Below are 23,641 nucleotides of genomic sequence, written 5' to 3' on the forward strand. Positions count from 1 at the left end.
TGTTCTTGAAGTCAATCTTTAATGGTGAGCGATAAGGAGATATGTAGTTCAGAGGCGTATTTCCAGAAAATGTGATAATATGCGAGATAGTAAAGTGAATAGCATTCCATTGTGTAAGGGAAGTTGAGAGAATCTGGTGAAAAATGGTGAAGTGGTGGCAGGAGTGCTCGAGAAATTACTTTTACCAGCGGTGCAGATCATCCTGGGTAATGATCAGCGAAGATACTGATTCTCATTTTAATCCTCATTAATTTTTCTTTATCCCATTATGGGATGTGGGTGTCATTGGTTGGGCCAACATTTATTGCCCAGCCCTGAGGACATTTAAGAGTCAACCACATTGCTGGGTCTGGAGTCACATGTAGGTAAGGGTGACAGCTTTCCTTCCCTAAAGGACATTAGTGAACCAGATGGATTTTTACGACAATTGACAATGGTTTTGAGGTCATCATTAGACTTTCAATTCAAGATATTTATTGAATTCAAATTTCACCATCTGCCCGAGCAGGATTTCAACCCAGGTCCCCAGAGCATGAGCCTGGAGCTCTGGATTACTAGTTCAGCGACAATATTTCCCTTCCCCCTTGTGTGTCTATCTTGTGTGTGTGAGTAAAGGGTGAGAGGGTGAAATGGGAATAATTAGATGAGCAGAACGTTGTTCTATTATCCTCATTACAGAGTGAAAATGTGGACAGTATTCCTCAATATTTTTTTTTATTCCAAATTTTATGCTGGTATTTGTACTGAAATTGTTGATATCATCTGTTGCAGCCTGAAAGGAGCCACTGACATAAAAGCTGACGATAATAGTGACCTTGATAGCTACAGGGAATGCTGTCAACGTCATGGTTTGAAGCGCGAGTTGTGGTTGCAGCAGATGACATTGCTTGGTGACAGACTCCTCGATATATCAAAATGCTTCATATCTTGCTCCTAAGTAAAAGTGATGATGATGATGGCCTCCTGTGCAGTGCTCTCTTCCTTAAGTCAGCTGTTCCTTCTGTGTGGCACCAGTTTTGCTATTACCCCCCTGTTCTCCAGCCTTGAAGACGAGCCAATTCTGAGAGTGCACATGTCTGCCGCCAAATTGTTTCTGAGACAAAGCACAACTGTGTAAAACCATAAAAATCGCTCGCTGCATAGACAAAGTTAATTTTCTAAGTACTGCAATATAGCAAAAAACTTTCCTCATCCTGAAAAGAAAAAGTGGCAATTAACCTGTAGGTGCTGTGTGAGATCCTTAAATATCTCTGGTAAGGAATTGGAGAGGCTTTCCTGCCAGTTAGTACCACATGGTTGTACTTTCTCCCAAAAAGCTGTGGATGCTGAGGGACAGTTGGAGCTTCAAAGGCTAATTTTGATAGATGTTGATATGTAAGAACATCAATGGTCATGGAGTAAAGGTGGGAAAATAGTCTTCAGGTCAAGATCTGCCAGGATCTAATACAATGACAGAATAGGTCCAAGTGGTTGGATGGCCTCTACTTTGTTTTCTTATGTGCTTTGCAAGTTCAGGACCGAGCAAGTGATGCTTCGGGAAAGGGAAAATCCAGAAAACGAGCAATAGAGTTTTACAGCATGGAAAGAGAATCCTCCCGCCCATTCATGTCCGAGCCAACTATCAAGCATTCTAATCCCATTTTCCAGGGCTTCGTCCACAGCTTTGTATGCTATGGCATTTCAAGTGCTGATCTAAATACTTCTTAAATATTGTGCCTCTACCACTCTTTCGGGCAGTGAGTTCCCGATTTCAACCACCCACTGGATGAAAATATTTTTCCTCACATCTCCTCTCAACCTCCATTAAATCTATGCCCCCTGGTTATTTACCTCACCACACAAAGGGGAAAAGTACCTTTTTTTCCATCCTATCTACGTCCCTCATAATTTTATACACCTCAATCAGGCCTACGGTAGTGACATTTAAGGGACATCTTGACAAATACATGTGTAGGATGGGAAGAGAGGGATACAGACCCAGGAAGTGTAGATTTTAGTTTAGACGGGCAGCACAGTCGGCACGGGCTTGGAGGGCCGAAGGGCCTGTTCCTGTGCTGTACTTTTCTTTGTTCTTTGTCTGTCCTCAGCCTTCTCTGCTCCAGGGAAACAACCCCAGCCAAACCAGTCTCCCTTAAGAGCTGAAACGCTCCAGTCCAGGCAACATCCTGGTGAATCTCCCCTGCACCCTCTCCAGTACAATCACTTCCTTTCTATAGTATGGTGACCAGACCTACACACAGTACTCCAACTGTGGTTTCACCAGTATTTTATACAGCTCCAGCATAACCTCCCTGTTTTTATATTCAATGCCTCGGTTAATAAAAGCAAAAATCCCATAGGCCACCTGACCTAGCAATACATTTACATGAAATACAGAACGTAGTTACTTTTACCATTTAATGCTTCCAGTATGCATCTCTGCTGCCTGCGAAAATCCTTTTCCGATTTGAAAACAATGAAAACAAATGGCAACCAGTGGAATATCAAGGTTTATAACTCGTGTTAGCAGCCATTGAAACACTCACCCGATGAAGGAGCTGCGCTCTGAAAGCTAGTGATTCAAAATAAACCTGTCGGACTTAAAGCAGGTGTTGCAAGATCTACTACTGTGCCCACCCCAGTCCAACGTCGGCATCTCCACATCATTGAAATAACGGACAAATAGATGGCAACGTGGGTGTGCAGTCAGACCATAAATGTTGAATGAAGTATGACCATGGATAGTTGCTGGTTGGGCACTGGCACCATTGATTGTGACTCACTCGGTTAGTTCAATAACAACTTTAAATTGAACAGCATGTTGAGCATAGCAAAGCATGATAAGCTTCTTTATAGATGTATCATAGAAAGCCAGCCAAAATAATAGGTTTTAGTAGCCAGAGGTTGTAGTACACATAGAAGCTAAAGACATAGGCAGGAAGAGAGATGAGGTCCTGCAGAAGGAGTTCAGGGAGTTAGGCAGGAAGCTAAAAGCAGGACCTCTCGGGTTGTAATCTCAGGATTACTCCCTGTGCCACGTGCCAGTCAGGCCAGAAATAGGAGGTTAGTGCAGCTAAACACGTGGCTAAACTGGTGGTGTAGGAGGGAGGGTTTCAGATTTCTGGACCATTGGGATCTCTTCCGGGGCAGGTGGGACCTGTACAAGAAGGACGGGTTACATCTAAACTCGAGGGTCACCAATATCCTGGCTGAGAAGTTTGTTAGAGTTACTCGGGAGGATTTAAACGAGTACTCAGGGGGTGGGAAACAGAACGTTATGGTTCTGAGAAGGTGTCATAACTAAAGGGGAAATAGAGAACAAAAATAAGAGAACATCACCCTCAGGCAGAGCAAAAAAAGGTGACAAGTGTGAGAAGGGAGGTGTTTGAAGCAGGACTGATTGTGTTGTACCTAAATTCACGCAGTATACGGAACAAGGCAAGTGAGTTTGTTGCGCACATTGAAATTGGCCGGTATGATGTTTGGGGCATCACAGACATATCGCTGCAAGGGGAGCAGGGCTGGGATCTAAATATCCAACGATATGTGACCTATCGAAAGGACAGGCAGATGGGGAAAAGGGGTGAGGTTGCAATGTTAGTAAGGAATGAAGTTAAATCGATCGCAAGGAGCGAAATAGGATCAGAAGGCATAGAATTTCTGGGGTAGAGTTGAGGAATCGCAAAGGTAAAAGGACCCTGATGGAAGTTATGTACAGATCCTCCAGAATTAGTCAGGATGTGGAACAGAAAATAAATCAGGACATCGATAAGGCATGGAAAAAGGCAATATTACAATAATTATGGGGGACTTCAATATGCAGGTGGACTGGGAAAATCAGATTGGTAGTGGATCCCAAGAAATAGAATTTGTGGAATGTCGAAGAGATGTTTTTTTGGAGCAGCTTATGACAGAGCCTACTGGGGAACAGGCAATTTTGGATTTGGTGATGTGCAATGAGGCAGATTTGATTAGGGATCTTAAGGTGAAGGAACCCTTAGGGAGCAGCGACCACAATATGATAGAATTTACCCTGCAGTTTGAGAGGGAGAAGCTGCAATCAGATGTAACGGTGTTGCAATTAAATAAGGGGTAACTACAAAGACGTAAAGGAGGAGCTGGCCAGAGTTGATTGGAAAAGGAGCCTAGCAGGGAAGACAGTGGAACAGCAATGGCAGGAGTTTTTGGGGGTTATTCGGGAGGCACAACAGAATTTAGAACATAGAACATTACAGCGCAGCACAGGCCCTTCGGCCCTTGATGTTGCGCCGTCCTGTGAAACCCCTCTAAAGTCCCTCTACACTATTCCCTTATCGTCCATATGCCTATCCAATGACCATTTGAATGCGTTTAGTGTTGGCGAGTTCACTACTGCTGCAGGCAGGGCATTCCACGCCCTTACTACTCTTTGAGTAAAGAACCTACCTCTGACATCTGTCCTATATCTATGTCCCCTCAATTTAAAGCTATGTCCCCTCGTGCTGGACATCACCATGTTCTCTGATCATCTTGTATGCCTCAATTAAGTCACCTCTTAACCTTCTTCTCTCTAACGAAAACAGCCTCAAGTCATAGAATCATAGAATTTACAGTGCAGAAGGAGGCCATTCAGCCCATTGAGTCTGCACCGGCTCTTGGAAAGAGCACCCTACCCAAGGTCAACACCTCCACCCTATCCCCATAACCCAGTAACCCCACCCAACAGTAAGGGCAATTTTGGACTCTAAGGGCAATTTATCATGGCCAATCCACCTACCCTGCACATCTTTGGACTGTGGGAGGAAACCGGAGCACCCGGAGGAAACCCACGCACACAGGGGGAGGATGTGCAGACTCCACACAGACAGTGACCCAAGCCGGAATCGAACCTGGGACCCTGGAGCTGTGAAGCGATTGTGCTATCCACAATGCTACCATGCTGCCCAGTCCTTCAGCCTTTCCTCATAAGATCTTCCCTCCATACCAGGCAACATCCGTGTAAATCTCCTCTGTACCCTTTCCAATGCTTCCACATCCTTCCTATAATGTGGCAACCAGAACTGCACGCAATACTCCAAATACGGCCGCACCAGAGTTTCATCCCAAGGAGGAGGAAACATGCTAAGGGGAGGACAAGGCATCCATGGCTGATGAGGGAGGTGAAGGACAGCATAAAAGTAAAAGAAAAAGCATACAAAGTGGCGAGGATTAGTGGGAAGCCAGAGGATAGGGAAGCTTTTAAAAGCGAGCAGAGGGCAACTAATAAAGCAATAAAGGGGAGAAGATGAAATATGAGTGCAAGCTAGCTAGTAATATAAAGGAAGATAGGAAGAGATTTTTTTTCAATCTATAAAAGGTAAGAGAGGCAAAAATAGATATTGGACCATGGAAATTGATGCTGGAGAAGTAATAATAGGAAACAAAGAAATGGCAGAGGAACTGAATAGTTACTTTACATCAGTCTTCACGGTGGATGACACCAGTGGGATGCCAGAGCTCCAGGAGAATCAGGGGGCAGAGGTGAGTGCAGTGACCATCAGTAAGGAGAAGGTTCTGGGGAAACTGAAAGGTCTGAAGGTGGATAAATGGACCAGATGGACGACACCCCAGGTTTCTAAAAGAGATAGCTGAGGAGATTGTGGAGGCAATGGTGGTGATCTTTCAGGAATCACTGGAGGCAGGAAGGGTCCCAGAGGACAGGAAAGTGGCTAATGTAACACCCCTGTTTAAGTAGGGAGGGAAGCAGAAGACGGGAAATTATAGGCCGGTTAGCCTGACTTCAGTCATTGGTAAGATTTTAGAGTCTATTATCAAAGATGAAAACGTGGAGTACTTGGGAGTGGAATGATAAAATAAGACAGAGTTAGCATGGCTTCATCAAGGGAAGGTCATGTCTGACAAATCTGTTACAGTTCTTGAGGGGGTAACAAGGAAGTTAGACAAAGGAGAACCAGTGGACATGATTTATTTAGATTTCCAGAAGGCCTTTGACAAAGTGCCGCATAGGAGACTCTTAAATAAGTTAAGAGCCCATGGTGTTCAGGGTAAGATCCTGGCATGGATAGAGGATTGGCTGACTGGCAGAAGGCAGAGAGAGGGGTCTTTTTCAGGATGGCAGCCGGTGACTAGTGGTGTGCCTCTGGGGTCTGTGCTGGGACCACAACTTTTCACAATATACATTAATGATCTGGAAGAAGGAACTGAAGGCACTGTTGCTAAGTTTACAGATGACCCAAAGATCTGTAGAGGGACAGGTAGTATTGAGGAAGTAGGGGGGGGGGGGGGGGGCTGCAGAAGGACTTGGACAAGCTAGAGGAGAGTGGGCAATGAAGTGGCAAATGGTATACAACGTGGAAAAGTGAGTTTATGCACTTTGCAAGGAGGAATAGAGACATAGACTATTTTCTGAGTGGAGAAATGCTTAGGAAATCAGAAGCATAAAGGGACTTGGGGGTCCTAGTTCAAGATTCTCTTAAGGTTAACGTGCAGGTTCTGTCAGCAGTTAGGAAGGCAAACAAAATGTTAGCATTCATGTCGTGAGGGCTAGAATGCAAGAGCAGGGATGTACTTCTGAGGTTACATAAGGCTCTGATCAGATCCCATTTGGAGTATTGTGAGCAGTTTTGGACTCTGTATCTAAGGAAGGCTGTGCTGGCCTTGGACAGGGTCCAGAGGAGGTTCACAAGAATGATCCCTGAAATGAAGAGCTTGTCTATGAGGAACGGTTGGGGACTCTGGGTCTGTACTCGTTGGAGTTTAGAAGGATGAGGGGGGGAGGATCTTATTGAAATATACAGGAGACTGCGAGGCCTGGATAGAGTGGACATGGAAAGGATGTTTCCACTAGTCTGAAAAACTAGAAGCAGAGGACACCATCTCAGACAAAAAGGACGATCCTTGAAAACAGAGGAATTTCTTCAGCCAGAGGGTGATGAATCTGTGGAACTCTTTGCCACAGAAGGCTGTGGAGGCCAAATCAGAGTGTCTTTAAGACAGAGATAGATAAGTTCTGGATTAATAAGGGAATCAGGGGTTATGGGGAGAAGGCAGGAGAATGGGGTGAGAAAAATATCAGCCATGATTGAATGGCAGAACATTCTCAATGGGCCGAGTGGCCTAATTCTGCTCCTATGTCTTACGGTCTCATAGCTGGGGAGGTGGATTGAGACTAGGAAAAGATCAGCCATGATCTGATTGAATGCCGGAGCAGGCTCAAAGGGCTGAATTGCCCATTTCTCCTCCTAATTCCTATGTTTCTATCTGAAATTTTGGGGAGGTTCAGTTTTGGGTCAAAGTTCATGGTCAGGATTCTCTGTTGGCTGACACCAGAATCGGGAAACACGGTTGGGCGGAGAATCGGTTTTGATCTCGAAATCCTCGTGGGTGCCTGTTTCACACCAAATCGCAATTCTCCGGTGCCTCAACAGCGACGTCAATACGCTCCAGAAATCTGAGCCATTATTGAATAGCGGAGCAGACTCGATGGGTCGAGTGGCCTAATTCTGCTTCTATGTCTTATGGTCTTAAGCAGCATCTTACTTAATGCAGGAGAGAGTTAGAGAGGCAGAGTGGTTTACAGAGGTATTCCAGAAATCTGTCACAAGCCCATAAGAAAAAGGAGCAGTACCTTTGAACTTGCTCAGCCATTCAATACAATCAATAGTTAAGTTGAGACAAGGTGATCATTGGAGGAGCGTTTAAAATCAGGGATGTGGGAGGGACCAGAATTAGTCAGGTGTAAAGAGGGTTGTAAGGCTGGGGGAAGTTTACATTTCCATGGATGTGGAAGATCTTTTGCTCACAAAGCACACACCTGGTAGTAACCTGGGATCGTTCAGATCCATATCCTTGTACGTATTTCTATATGGTTGTCATTTTATAGACTGGTCGGGTCTCAAATGTTGTTCCTCACTGGTACAAACTGTGCTGGCTTTTCTTTTCTATTCAACAGACTGCTGTTTTTCTGGTAACGGTGATATCTCGTCTGGCAGGGTGGCACCACTCTCAAGCTCCCATCCTTCAGTATTGTTACACAGTGCTTTTGGGGGGAGTCTGGGACAACTGGCAGCATCTTTGGCTCTTCTGCCTCTGGAAAGTTCCGATGTGAATCTTGAAATGAATGACAGAATAAGATATCAGCAGACAGAAGGGTCAGCATGTTATTCTTCCAAAAAGCCATCAGGAACAAAGCAACCTTTGTGTCAAATGTCACGGAACATGCTCACTCCACCTATGCCACAAATGACCAAAAGCATTTCATCACTAACGTTGGCAGATGCCCCTCTGCCTTTGTCAGTCATGGGTAGGAACGAATCATCAATACTGATCAATTATGTTCCCGATGCTGATTCTGCAGAGCCAGCAGTCAGGCACTCTCCCGATACACCATTTGCAGTTGCAGTCTCTGTCAATTCATTACAGTCAGACATGGAGGGTCTCTCTTTCTCAACAGCAATCAAGGACTCTACCTCTCTTCAATCAGCCATGGCATCTACCAGTCAACCAGATAGCTTTTACAATATCTCTTTCCGTGAACGGCCGTCAGTCATTGATTCTCCCCAAGAACAATCACCAGTCGCTGGCACTGCCCATGAATGGCCGTCAGTTGCTGACTCTCCCCATGAACAGCTGTTAGTCATTGAATCTCCCAGTCAGCAACCAACAGTCGCTACCTCTCTCCATGAGCAGCTGTCAGTCACCAACTCTCCCCCTGAACGGTCAGCAACCGTTGGCTCCACCCATAAGCGGCTGCCAGTCGCTGACCATCACCATGAACGGTTATTAATCATGAAACCTGCGCGAATGCCAGTCAGGAAATATCTCCATGGAGGTCTATCGGTTAAGCATGAACGGTCATTAGTCTCTCAGCCCCCCTATGCACAGGTATCAATCAGGCATTTATCCCATAAACAACTGTCTGTCAATGATTTTTCCCGAGAACAAACCTCGTCCGACTCTCCCCGAGAACATCCATCAATCTCCGACTCTCCCCAAGAGCAGCCATCAATCTCTGACTCTCCCCGAGAACAACCATCAATCTCCGACTCTCCCCGAGAACAGCCATCAATCTCCGACTCTCCCCGAGAACAGCCATCGATCTCCGACTCTCCCCGAGAACAGGCATCTGCTGCTGGCTCTCCCCATAAACGTCTGACAAACAGTAAGTCTCCCCATGAACAGCTGTCAGTCAGACCATCTTCCTGTACAAGGCTGTCAGGCATTATGTCTGCCCGTGATTTGCTGTCAATGAGACAATCTTCCCGTCCACATCTATCAGGCAGTGAGTTCCCCCACAAAAAGCTGTCAGTCAGACAATCTTCCCCTGCACTTCTGTCAGACATTATGACTTCCCGTGAACGGCTCTCAGGCAGACAGTCTGGCCGTTCACATCTGTCAGGCAGTGAGTCCTCCCATGAACGGCTGTCAGTCAGACAGTCTGACAAGGCACAGCAGCAAATCAGGTTCTCGCCTCATGAACAGCTGTCAGCCAGGTACTCTTCCTATGCACGGCCATCAGATAGTGAGTATCCCCACGCATGTCTGTCAGGCTCAATCTCTCCCTATCAACAGACAGATGCAGTTGCAGATTCTCTTGAGCCTTCAGACCTAATCCCAACAATCAGAGATTTTGTATATTTGCTGCAGATGATACTGAGTTCTCCCCGTCAACTTCACGCAATCATGCACTCTCCTTGCTCATTGCCATCAGACCTGGAGTCGCCAACACCAATATCATCGCTCACAAATTCTCAGTCTGCAAGGGCAGGGAGCACTGAGACAGACCTAAAGATGCCTTCAACAAGTCTACCGCAGGCAGTAACATGCTATTCTGAGACAGAGGAAAATACGTGTCTTAAATACAACTCCCTCCACATCTCAGCTTTTTCTAAGGAGGATGCAACACAACCTTCAGTTCCTGAATTTCTGCCTTCATTGCCAACAACCTGCTCTTCTGAAGTGAAGTGGGAGCAACCATCAAGATCTCCGTCCCCAGATACTAGCACCTCATCAGAGGACCTAGGCAAAATTCATAAGTCTTTGTCTGAGATGCTGATGAACTCCTCTGACTCAGAAAGTGAAGAGACCTTAGCTAATAGTTGTCCACTTCAAGTGTCATCCATCATGAATCATAATTGTCCATTGTTGGTAACAAGTAATAAGGAATCCAAATCTTTGTTGGAGGAAAAAAGCTTGCACTTTTCAACTGCAATAAAAGCAAATAAATCTCCTTGTATACCATGTTCAGCGACATATCGTCGATCTGCACGGTCATCAGTTATGGAAACTCCATGTCAACTGCTATCAGCCGTCGATTGTAGATCTAATTTTCATTCAGTCATGGACTCTCTGTCTACACGGCCAAAAAATACTGAGACACAACAAAAGATGCCTTCAGGAAAGTTCCGTCAAACCGTAACATGGGACAATGAGAATATCTGTCCATTGCATCAGCCTCGTCACACTTCACATCTTTCTGAAGTGAACATGGAGCAGTCTTCGGTTTCTGATTTGCTGCCTCCATTGCCGGTAGGCTGCTGTCCTGAAGTGGAATGGGATCAGCGACTGAGATCTTCATCCCCAAACACTACCTGTAAATCAGATCCAGAACTTGCTAGAATTTACAATACTCTGTCTCAGGTGCTGATGACCTCTTCTGACTCAGAATGTGAAGAAACCTTGACCAAATTCTCTTCCTAATTATAAACTAGGACTTGTCAGGAACAATGGCAATTTTTGATTTGTATTTTTTGCAGTTACAGCTGATCACTGTAGTACAGCAACAATTTCCAATTTGAAAAAGTTTTCATATCTAAGTCAATAAAGTGAAGCTCTACAATAACATGCAGTTTGGCTGAGATAAACGATGGTGTTCCATCACCCAGATTCATGGGAAAGAAAAGAGCAAATAATTCAGAATGAGTTACATGGCGAGTAACAAGGGTTTTATATAACAAGCAAATAGGCAGATGAAGAATAATCAAATAAATAGTTACAAGGAGAGAAACTTGAATATAACACACAGCGACTTAAAGGAAATAGGCATATGGAGGCGGAGTATGAAATCACCTGGACATAAGCATATATATATTTACTAAAAATAGACCTAGGTAGGATAAACTGGAAATAGCATAAGGGTAGTGACAAGACTATTAAAGGGCATAAGGGAAGAGTCAGTCAGAGCAGCGTGGAAAGAGTTAAATGGATTTTAATCATTTAATACACACATGGAGGGTAACTTGGAAATTAACACGTTGATGGATAAACAGGAAATAAGTACAAGAACAGCAAACAGATAATAGTCACACAGATGGGAAACAAATACATCGGGCAAGATATTCCTTCAAAGTGTCGGTCCGGATGAGAGAACCAGCAAGAATTCCACGTCAGAGGGAAAAGTCACAGTATATTCAGCCTCTTTAACAATTTTAATTTTCCACATTTCACACTGCGTCCCTGGGGGCCAGCCTCTCATTCGTTCTGCCTGCCACGTCTTAATGGCTGCAATCAGCAGGGCTCATCATTCCATTCAGATAATAGTCTGTCTTCCCTTTTTGTTACCAAAGTGGCTTACCTCACATTTATCTAAATTATGCTGCATCTGCCATTCATTTGCCCACTCACTTAATTTGTCCAAAATGATCTAGGAACTCAGAGGTTGAATGACAATTCTCAGCTGCTGCCTTCTCCGCTCTCCTTGATGTGGATTCGAGATGTGGCACTCCTCCATCTCCTTCTGCTCTCCCCGCTGCAGTACCAGGTTGTGCAGACCACAATGATGCAGGCCACCCTCTAGGGGCTGTATTTGAGGGCTTCTCTTAACTGGTCCAGGCACCAGGACCGCACCTTGAGCAAGACAATCACCTGCTCGATCAAGGTATGCGTTGACACATGAATCTCGTTATACTGAATCTCAGCGTGATGAGCCACCTCCTGAATGGCTACCCTTAGTCTCCAAGATGTCATCCCTTCCATCTCTGCCCTACCTCAAAAATCGTCCAAAATGGCACAGATCTTTGAGCATTGAAGGATGTAGCTATCAAGGTCACGCCCAAGGAGTGGAGACACACCTACTTCATCATAGAATTCCTACAGTGCAGAAGAAGGTCATTCAGCCCATTAAGTCTGCACCGATTATCGGAAAGAGCACTCCACCCAAATCCACCCAATAATTCCTTAATCTAACCTTCACATCCCTGGGCACTAAGGGGCAATTAAGCATGGCCAATCCACCTGACATGCACATCATTGGACTGTGGGAGGGAACCGGAGCAGACGGAGAAGAGAGTGCAAACTCCACACAGACAGTCACCCAAGGCTGGAATTGAATCCAGGTCCCTGGTGCTGTGAGGCAGCAGTGTTCACCACTGTGCCACCATGCCAGCACTATATGTGCTCAACATGATCATGGACAATCTGCATGTTGAAGGTAAGTGTATTCCGATTGCTGAGTGCATTGCAATCACTCAAGCTTGTGATTACAATGCACTTACCTCTCGTTGGAGTGAGTGACGTTTGTAAACATTGGGGTTTCAGCACTTCGAATCATTCACCCATGAAAGGAGATAGTTGAATCTAGGCTGTAGCAGTTTTGTGGAAGCTGTCAATCACAGAACACTAGCAGAAATGAATGAATGGGTTGCAGCTACAGGATCTGAGGGGTTGAACCACTGGTCACAGCTGCTCTCTTTCCAGGAATAGAGGGATACGGACCACGGAAGTATAGAAGATTTTAGTTATGCGGGCAGCATAGTCTGCGCAGGCTTGGAGGGCTGAAGGGCCTCTTCCTGTGCTGTATGTTTCTTTGTTCTTTGTTTGTTCTTTGTTTTGAATGGAGACGTGGTCCCTCCAGGTAAGTGTTACAACTGTAATTTCTGTCACTGTCCTGCCTGGACTGCTCTCTAGCTTCCAGACAGGGGCCTTTTTTATGGGGCTCCCGATGGGGGGTTCCTTGAGTAAGGGGGTCTCTGTGGGGGGGTTCCTTCAGTTAGGGGGTCCCCGTGGAGGGCTTCTTTAGATAAGGGGTGCCTGTGGGGGGGGGGGGGGGTCCCCCTATTAAGGGGATCCCGGGGGCTCCCCGTATTTAGGGTGTCTCTTGGAGGCATTCCATTTAAGGGGATCACTGGTGGGGGTCGTGGGAGATCTGGTAGAGAAGGGTGGGCATGTCACCCATTGCTGGGAGGATGGTGGCCTTCGGATGGACTTTGGGGCAACACCCTTAAGGGGTTGCTTCTCCGGCCGACCGCGAGGGCCACCACGTCAAGCTGATGTTTGGTGAAACCTGCAGTAATCTCTGAATCCCAGCCCATGTGACCAGACAAACGGAGAATCACAAAGGTTCAGAGAATAGGGTGCTAAGCCTACTAAATGGATTAATTTACATCTGCTGCTACGCGGGCACAAATCCTGACCCCACCGCCAGCAAGGGACAGAAGTATTGCGATCTGATCAGCAGCCGCTGTGCCCGATTTTTCGATTTCCTGTCGGGAAACCAGTTACGGGCGGCAGGCAGTGGAAAATCCAGGCTCATAACTTTTACATTTTTTAAATCAAACATGGAGGAAGAAAGTCACAGGACTGGTAATTTTTTTAACAACAAAAAAAGTTCTTAATCATGGAAAAATTGGATTATAAATAGTACCCCTTTGTTCTCTTCTGATTTCAAGATTAATGTGCGTGGACAAAGTACATATAAAGATACAATGGTCTCATTAGCACAAAGTCCTTTTTAAAAAACGCATAGTGTAGTACCCTCAATAACGACACGAGAGTGTGGAATGGTAAATAAAGGCTTTAATACGCAGAGAACTAACGAGTTACCGAGACGTGTGCTTACTGAGTGACACCTACAGGGTGTCACATTATATACGGCTGCCTGGTGGGCGGAGCCAGAGGCGGAGTCCCCCAGGGTTCCAAACCCGGTCTTAATGGGGCATCACCTATATGGTGTTAAGGGTACAGTGACCATTCATCACATTCACCCCGTTTAAAAAAAACGCAAAGTCCGTCGGGGGTGAAGTGGAATCACATGTCGAGTCTTTTTGGAGGCCGGATCGTCCTCGTTGACCTTCTCAGCTCGGGCGGTGGTGCGGCAGACACAGACGTCTTTGGTCAGGGTACATCCGGGAGCACAGTGGTCGGAGCTCTCGTCCGGGTGGGGGTAGGGGGTCAGGGGGAATAGCTGGGGCTGGGGGTAGCGGTGCCGGCGCCAGCGGGGAGTGTGGTGTCCACCAACGGAGAGGGGGACCGTGGGGGGGGGGGTGGGGGGGGGCATTAGTGGGGGAACCAGCGGGTGCCAGGTCTCGCACGAGGGGGGAAGGGCGTCAGTAGTGGGGGAACCAGCGGGTGCCAGATCCCGGAGGGAAACTGTGTCTTGCTTGCCGCCGGGGTGCTCGACGTAGGCGTATCGGGGGTTTGCATGTAGCCCCCAGGGGGTCCGTTTTATGGTTCCTCGCATTCCTCCAGAGAAGAACAGGTCCCGGAGTTGTCAGCCAAGGTGGAAGCGAGACCCCGGAGGTGAACTCCTGGGGAAGACAAACAAGCGGTTGTAAGAGGTCTCATTCGTGGCCGTACAGAGCAGTGACCTAATGGAGTGGAGGGCATCGGGTAGGACCTCCTGCCAGCGGGTAGTTGGGAGACTTCTTGACCATAGGGCCAGAAGGACAGCCTTCCAAACTGTCGCGTTCCCCTCTACACCTCCCCGTTTCCCCGCGGTTTATAACTGTTCGTTCTGCTTGAGGCAATGCCCTTGCTGAGCAGATACTGACGCAGTTCATTGCTCATGAACGATGTACCCCGGTCGCTGTGGATATAAGCGGGGAAATCAAACGGTGAAGATGCTGTGCAGTGCCTTTATCATAGTGGCCGAGGTCATGTCAGGGCAAGGAACGGCAAATATGAAGAGGGAGAACTCGTCGATGATGGTTAGAAAGTAGACATTGTGGTTGGTGGACGGGAGGGGGGCCTTTGAAGTCCACGCTTAGTCGCTCAATAGGCCCTGAGGCCTTTACCAGGCGGGCCTTGTCTGGCCGGTAGAAGTGCGGTTTGCACTCCGCGCAGATCTGGCAAGCCCTGGTCATTGTCTTGACCTCCTTGGTGGAGTAAGGTAGGTTGCGGGACTTGATAAAGTGGGTGAGCCGGGTAACCCCCGGGTGACAGAGGTCATTGTAGATAGCCCACAGGCAATCCTCCTGTGCGTTGACGCACGTGCCGCGGGACAGGGCATCTGGGGGCACGTTGAGCTCCCCTGGACGATACTTGCTACGTGTAGGTGGAGAGTTCGATCCGCCACCTCAATATTTTATCATTTTTAATTTTGCCCCGTTGTGCGTTATCAACTATGAAGTCTTCCGGCCATTGGTCGGTAACGAGGGTCAACCTCCTACCAGCGAGGTAGTACCTCCAGTGCCGCACGGCCTCCACAATGGCTTGGGCCTCCTTTTCGACTGCGGAGTGCCGAATCCCGGAGGAGGTGAGGGTCCGGGAGAAGAATGCTACTGGCCTGCCTGCCTTGTTGAGGGTAGCAGTCAGGGTGATGTCCGACGCATCGCTCTCAACCTGGAAAGGGATGGTTTCGTCCACCGTGTGCATGGTGGCCTTGATGATGTCGGCCTTGATGCAACTGAAGGCCAAACGGGCCTCAGCCATCAGGGGAAATGTTGTGGTCTTCATGAGTGGGTGGGCTTTGTCTGCATATCTGGGGACCCACTGGGCGTAATAGAAGAAAGGCCCCAAGCACCGTTGAGGGCCTTGAGGCATGCGGTCGGGGTCGGGACCTAGGACATAGCTGAGGATGGCTAGTAGGGTTGTGCGGAAAAAGCATTTGTCCTTGTTGTAGGTCAGGTTGAGGGCCCGGGCGGTCTGGAGGAACTTTTCAAGGTTGGCGTTATGGTCCTGCTGATCATGGCCGCAGATGGTGACATTGTCCAAATACGGGTAAGTAGCCCGCAGGCTGTACTGGTCCACCATTTGGTCCATCGCCCTCTGGAAGACGGAGACCCCATTTGTGACGTCAAAGGGGACCCTGAGGAAATGGAAGAGTCGGCCGGCTGCTTCGAAGGCAGTATAGGGGCGGTCTTTCAGTCAGATAGGGAGCTGGTGGTAGGCAGATTTGAGGTCGACAGTGGAGAATACACGACATTGAGTGATCTAATTGACCATCTCTGCTATGCGGGAAGGGGGTAGGCATCGAGCTGCGTGAAGCGGTTTATGGTCTGGCTGTAGTCCACGACCATCCGTTTATTTTCCCTGTACTACCACCACTTGTGCTCTCCAGGGGCTGTCGCTACCCTCGATGACCCCCTCTGCCAGTAAACGCTGGACCTCTGACTTGATAAAAGTCATATCTTGGGCACTGTACCACTGGCTCCTGGCGGTGACAGGCTTACAGTCGGGGGTGAGGTTTGCGAATAGTGAGGGGGGTGCAACTTTCGGTGTTGCAAGGCTGCATACCATAAAGGGGGGCAAGGGTCTGCCGAACTTCAGGGTTAGGCTTCGGTGGCTGCATTGGAAATCTAGACTGAGCAGTAGGGGGGCACAGAGGTGAAGGAGGATATAGAGCTTGAAATGCTGCCCTGGATCGCGTGATCTGCAATACAATACCCCGTGATTTGGACCGAGTGGGACCCGGAGGCGAGGGCTATGGTTTGGGAGGTGGGGTAGTGCGCAAGGAGTAGCGCCTTACTGTTTCTGGGTGGATAAAGCTCTCCGTGCTCCCAGAGTCGAAGAGGCAGGGAGTGTCGCGCCCGTTGATCTGGACCTGCATCATGGAACTCTGCAGGTGCTTTGGCCGCGATTGGTCAAGGGTGATCGTTCCCAGTTGCGGGTAGTCCGAGTCCTCAGCGGAGTCAGATTCACAAAATGGCCACCGCTGTCGATCACATGTGTTGGGTTTAGAAGATGGCCGCTGCCAAATGGCTGACCCCATGACACGCACAAGGCCGATGACGCATCAGAAAGGGGCGTGTCCGGCCGGTGCGCAGCCACGTTGCGGGGCCTGTGGGCCTGTGAGTTTGATTTTTGGGCCTGATGATCTTTTTGTTTCTGGGCCTTGGGCCTGGCCAGGCAGACCCTCGTGAAATGCCCCTTCTTCCCGCAGTCGCTGCAGATGGCGGAACGGGCTGGGCAGCGTGGGTGTGGGTGCTGGCCCTGCCCACAGAAATAGCACGGTGTGCCCCCGGTCTGGGCGGGTCACCGCGTGGCGCAGGCCCATAGCGTAGCCGAGTCTGGGGAAATCCGAGGGGGGTTTGCAGGGTACGTGACGAGGTTGTGACGGGCTACTTCGTGAGGTGGCGAGCGTTACCGTGTCCTGGACGTCTTTAGCTCCATTTTCGGGGAGTCGCCGGCTGATATTGGTGGAATGGATGCCGGACATGAAGGCACCTTGGATGTGCAGGTTCATATGGGCTTGCTCCGTCACATCCTGATGGTTGCAGTTCCTGGCGAGCTTTTCTACGTACTCATCTAGCGTTTCCCTTGAGCGCTGCCGGCATGTAGAGAGCAGGTGTCGTGTATGTACCTCATTTATGGGTTTGACGAAACGCTTTCGCAGGATCTCGATCGCCTCGTCGATCGTCTTCTCGATCATGGCGGAGATTCTATGGCTCGCCCGGGTGTGGAATAGGCGCAGTTTGCAAGGCCCTAGGACGGGAGTTTCCAAGGATTCCAGGTCGGCCTCGAAACAGCGGAGCCAGTACTTAAAAATGTCTTTGGCCTCTGGCGCAGAGAACTAACCAGTTACCGAGACGTGTGCTTACTGAGTGACACCTACAGGGCGTCACCTTATATACAGCTCCCAGGTGGGCGGAACCAGAGACGGAGTCCACCAGGGTTCCAAACCCGGTCTTAAAGGGGCATCACGTACATGGTGTTAAGGGTACAGTAACCATTCATCACACACAGATTGGCTGTAGTGAAACACACACTCTGCTCTGAACCCAAGTTAGTGTCTACCTCACCGTTTTGGACACTAAGGAGAATTTATCATGGCCAATCCACCTAACCTGCACGTCTTTGGACTGTGGGAGGAAACCGGAACACCCGGAGGAAACCCACGCAGACACGGGGAGGATGTGCAGACTCCGCACGGACAGTAATCCAAGCCGGGAATCAAACCCTGGTCCCTGGGCTGTGAAGCAACAGTGCTAACCTTTGTACTACCGTGCCGTCCCTAGTTGTTTTCCTTGGAGCAGAGGTGACTGAGGGGGGACATGATTAAGATTTTTAGGGGCATAGAGTAAACAAGAAAAAACTTTTCCCCTTTGTCCGAGGCGACGACCCATCAACATCTCGGCTGGAGCGATGTCTGTTGTGACACGCGGGGTCGTCCAGCAGCAGAATAAGAACAGGTCTCGCAGTAACCAGGGGTGGGATTCTCTGTTGGCTGACGCAAAATCGGGAAAGGCAATCCGGCAGAGAATCCAATGCCGAAATCGCGGCAGATGCCGATTTGCTGACAAAACCGTGATTATCCGTCACCTCGAAAACGGCGTCAATGCGTTTTCACTGCGCGCGTAAAGTCAGCACCATTTGCATACCATTAGTAGGTCCTACCTGTTACTCTCCAGGGCCTCCGCGATTCTCAACCTCCGATGGCCGAGTTCCCGACGGCATGGTTCACTTCTGCTTTTAAAAATCTTGAAACCGGCATGGCGGCTGCTGAGGGAGAGAAAGTGTCCAACACGGCCATTGGTCGTGCAGGCGTCTACCTTGGTTCGTAGGGCGTATGAAACAGGTTAGGGCGTGGAAGTAGCGTGGTTGAGCCTTCGGGTCCATACTTATTCACTGCCCGTTTTATGATTCCCAAGCCAGCCTGGAATACAGACAGAAATGTGGTCAGAGCCCCTTCAGGGCCATGTGAGTGCATGCAGCACACCCACTGCCAAACCAACAACAGGCAACGTAGCCAGTCAAGCCCCAGCAAGCTCGGATTGCTCCCGTGGATCACAACCAAAGGAAGATTTTCAGATTTCTGAACATACTCAACCAGGAAAGTTGAAGTGCCAGCTATTGCTAGCGGTTCCGCCTTTAAGTGGCCAATCACGTGTTGGTGTCTGATAGGGCCAGTGATTGAAGGCGAGACAGAATGCGGTCAAACGTACGGTGACTGATTTCAGACACAGGTGCCCCAGTTTCAAGCTCCATGCAGATGAGGTGTCAATTAATTTGCAGAGAGACCTAGATGGACTCCACTCCTGATGCAAACACGCAGTGCAACTGCTGGGAGGTGCTGTCATCATCCTTCACATAAGCCCCATCACGGGGGGCGGGGGGGCAGCAGGTTGGCGGACAGGTAGATTCTTGTGGGCTTTCTGTTACCCCAGTTCCAGTGGCCTATTGCAGCCTCCGCTGGATGGCGGTCATATTCCTGTTCCTCAAGGGCAGTAGCGAACACCTAGCAGTGCTTTCGGCCTCTGTTACATCAGCCCGTGTTGCTTCTGTAGGTGCCCCACTGTCAGGGGCCGCTTCCTCTTTTCTGGTGCTCGAGTGCAACTGGTGCTAGTCTTGGCATCTGAGACACAGCATGGCCCTTCCCTGGAGTTCCTGAACCCCTTGTTCGGTGCTTTCTCTGACACATAGATTCATAGGGGCAAGAGGAGGCCTTTTGGCCCTTCGAGTCTGCTCCGCCATTCATCACGATCATGGCTGCTCATTTAACTCAATAGCCTAATCCTGCTTTCTCCCCATAGCCTTTGATCCCATTCTCCCCAAGTGCTATATCCAGCTGCCTCTTGAATATATTCAAAGTTTTAGCATCAACTACTTCCTGTGGTAATGAATTCCACAGGCTCACCACTCTTTGGGTGAAGAAATGTCTGCTTTTCTCTGTCTGAAATGGTTTACCCTGAATCCTCAGACTGTGACCCCCTGATTCTGGACACATCGTTGGCAACATCTTCCCTGCATCTACCCTCTCCAGTCCTGTTAGAATTTTATAAGTCTTTATGAAATTTCCCCTCATTCTTCTGAACTCCAGCGAGAACAATCCCAACCTAGTCAATCTCTCCTCATGTGACAGTCCCACCATCCCTGGAATCAGTCTGGTAAACCTTCGCTGCACTCCCTCAAGAGCAAGAACATCCTTCCTCAGAGAAGGAGACCAAAACTGCACACAATACTCCAAGTGTGGCCACACCAAGGCCCTGTACAATTGCAGCAACACATCCCTGCTTCTATACTCGAAACCTCTCCCAATGAAGGCCAACATACCATTAGCCCTCTTTACCGCCTGCTGCACCTGCATGCTTACCTTCAGCGAATGGTACACAAGGACACCCAGGTCCCGCTGCACACTCCCCTCTCCCAATTTACAACCACTCAGGTAGTAATCTGTTTTCCTGTTTTTGCTTCCAAAATGAATAACCTCACACTTATCCAAATTATACTGCATCTGCCATTGGTTTGCCCATTCGCCCAACCTGTCCAGAACTTGCTGTAGGATCCCTGCATCCTCGTCACAATTCACCCTCCCACCTAATTTGGTATCATCTCCAAACTTTGACATATTACATTTTGTTCCCTCAGCCAAATCATTAATATATATAGTGAATAGCTGGGGCCCCAGCACCGATCCCTGTGGTACCCCATCCATTTAATGTTGTTCCGAATTCGTATTTCTCTGTCAGTTTCCGGAGGCAGGCCAAGTAAGTCACTTAACGACTCTACTTGGGCCTCAGTAGCCTTGTGAAATTGGAAGCGGCGTACAATCGATGACAGTTTTTGCTCTCCCACTAAGGTCACAAGGGGAGCAATTGATCAACCGGGTGTCTGAGGGCGGGGGGTCCAGGTCTGTCAGGTTTTTTATCACACTGTAGGTACGCCCTTCGTAAGCAGTTAGCAATATCTCTGTGTGTCTTTCATCGCTGATAATTGCATTTGTCTTTTTAAAAATTGCATACGTTTAACGTAGTGTCATCTGCATGAAATGAGCAAGTGGAGCTTGTTCAAGGAACAAACACTGCATGTCCTTGAAAGGTATGCCCCTGTCAGGCAGGGAGGAAATGGCCGTGTGAGGGAACCATGGTTCACAAAAGAGGTTGAATGTCTTGTCAAGAGGAAAAAGGAAGAGTATGTAAGGATGAGAAAACAAGGTTCAGTTGGGTCGCTTGAGGGTTACAAGGTAGCAAGGAATGAGCTATAAAAAAAAGGGCTCAGGAGAGCTAGGAGGGGGCATGAGAAGTCCTTGGCGGGTCGGATCAAGGAAAACCCCAAGGCTTTTTATTCTTATGTGAGAAATAAAAGAATGACCAGGGTGAGGTTAGGGCCGGTCAAGGACAGTAGTGGGAACTTGTGCATGGAGTCAGAAGAAATAGGTGAGGCGTTGAATGAATACTTTTCTTCAGTGTTCGCCATGGAGAGGGGCCATGTTTTTGAGGATGAGAGTTTGATACAGGCGGATAGGCTGGAGGAGGTAGACGTTCTGAGGGAGGAGGTATTAGCAATTTTGAAAAACCTTAGGGTCGATAAACCCCCTGGGTCAGATATATCCTAGGATTCTCTGGGAGGCAAGGGATGAGATTGCAGAGCCTTTGGCTTTGATCTTTGGGTTCTCACTGTCCACGGGGATAGTGCCAGAGGACTGGAGAGTGGCGAATGTTGTTCCTCTGTTCAAGAAAGGGAATAGGAATGACCCTGGTAATTATAGGCTGGTTAGTCTTACTTCGGCGGTCGATAAGTTAATGGAAAAGGTCCTGAAGGATAGGATTTATGACCATTTGGAAAGATGCAGCTCAATCCGGGATAGTCAACACGGATTCGTGAAGGGTAAGTCTTGCCTCACAAATTTGATTGAATTCTTTGAGGAGATAACTAAGTGTGTAGATGAAGATAGAGCAGTTGATGTCATATACGTGGATTTTAGTAAGGCATTTGATAAGGTTCCCCATGGTCGGCTTATGAAGAAAGTAAGGTGTGGGATAGAGGGAAATTTGGCTAATTGGATAAGTAACTGGCTATCACATAGAAGACAGAGGGTGGTGGTGGATGGAAAATTTTCAGACTGGAGACCAGTAACCAGCTGTGTACCACAGGGATCAGTGCTGGGTCCTCTGCTATTTGTGATTTTTATCAATGACTTGGAGGAGGGGGCTGAAGGGTGGGTCAGTAAATTTGCTGATGACATCAAGATTGGTGGAGTAGTGGATGAGGTGGAGGGCTGTTGTAGGCTGCAAAGAGACATTGATAGGATGCAGAGGTGGGCCGAAAAATGGCAGATGGAGTTTAACCCTGATAAGTGCGTGATGATTCATTTTGGTCGGAAAAATGTGAAGGGTCAACAGCAGGGTTCTGAGGAATGTGGAGGAACAGAGAGATCTTGGGGTTCATGTCCACAGATCTCTGAGGGTTGCCACTCAAGTGGACAGAGCCGTGAAGAAGGCCTATAATGTGTTAGCGTTTATTAACAGGGGGCTTGAGTTTAAGAGCCGCGGGGTTATGCTGCAACTGTACATGACCCTGGTGAGACCACATTTGGAGTATTGTGTGCAGTTCTGGTCACCTCACTATAGGAAGGATATGGAAGCATTGGAAAGGGTGCAAAGGAGATTTACCAAGATGCTGCCTGGTTTGGAGGGTAGATTTTATGAGGAAAGGTTGAGCGAGCTAGGGCTTTTCTCTTTGGAGTGGAGGAAGATGAGAGGTTACTTAATAGAGGTTTATAAGATGATGAAGGGGATAGATAGAGTGGACGTCAGAGACTATTTCCTCGGGTGGATGTAGCTGTTACAAGGGGGGGGGGCATAACTATAAGGTTCAGGGTGGGAGATGTAGGAGGGATGTCCGAGGTAGCTTCTTTACTCAGAGAGTGGTTAGGGTGTAGAATGGACTGCCTGCTGTGATAGTGGAGTCGGCCACTTTAGGAACTTTCAAGTGGTTATTGGATCGGCACATGGAGCACACCAGAATGACAGGGAGTGGGATAGCTTGATCTTGGTTTCGGACAATGCTCGGCACAACATCGAGGGCCGAAGGGCCTATTCTGTGCTGTACTGTTCTCTGTTAAATGGCTCCAGCTTCCCTATATCCGGCATTTTGGCAGTCAGTAGAGGGGTCTCCTGAAGCCTAGACGAGGTGCACTGGGTGCGCAAAAACTAGTGTCTATGGCAGCTCCATTGAATCTTCGTCACCAGTGTTGAATCCACTCTAAGCGGGATGCATAGACGATAGGAAATGTTCGGATATTGTCTGTCTGTCCTGTGTCCCCTTTTAATACCTGTCCTGCTGCTTCTTCTGATTTACATTCTTCAGGTTGGCTGCTGCAAAGTTGCTGCAGCCTTTGGGGTTTCTGTTTAAATCGTAGTCTTTGGACACTGGAACCCCCACCCCACTCCGCCCCCGTTCTGATGGGATGGTTCAAAATCACCCCCTTTAGGGTCTGTGACAGAACCTGTGATGTTGTTTCATCGACTTGGCAAGCAGTTAATCGGTGTATGCAAAATTTTCAGCCTTCTGCTATCGGGGCTTGTGGTTGGTGAAGCCAGACAGAAACTTTCAGGAAAGAAGGTGGGCCTTCTGGAGAGTGTCATCTTTTGTTCAGTTATGTTAGTCTCCATTTTGGAGAATCGCGCCCCCTATTTCCTCAGTGGGATCCACTGAAACCCATTTCCCATTTCCAGGCCATTATCCTGGAATGGTTACAACACAGATGGAGGTCTGTTTGAGCCAGATCTCATCTTACTTTAGACCACTG

At 48.3% G+C, this 23,641-nt stretch overlaps 1 long non-coding RNA gene across 1 annotated transcript in view; it reads right to left on the reverse strand.

Annotated features, from left to right (window-relative positions):
- Positions 1–557: 557 nt before the first annotated feature.
- Positions 558–23,641, reverse strand: part of LOC119977303 — a 72,924-nt gene continuing 49,840 nt past the window's right edge. Inside the window, exons 2-3 of the long non-coding RNA XR_005463162.1 lie at positions 7,772–8,067; positions 558–1,093 (exon numbers count right to left, since the gene is read on the reverse strand). This is a non-coding gene — a long non-coding RNA (uncharacterized LOC119977303). The remainder of the gene's footprint in view (positions 1,094–7,771; positions 8,068–23,641) is intronic.

This window comes from Scyliorhinus canicula, chromosome 14, assembly GCF_902713615.1.
Source record: "Scyliorhinus canicula chromosome 14, sScyCan1.1, whole genome shotgun sequence".
Classification (NCBI taxonomy): domain Eukaryota; kingdom Metazoa; phylum Chordata; class Chondrichthyes; order Carcharhiniformes; family Scyliorhinidae; genus Scyliorhinus; species Scyliorhinus canicula.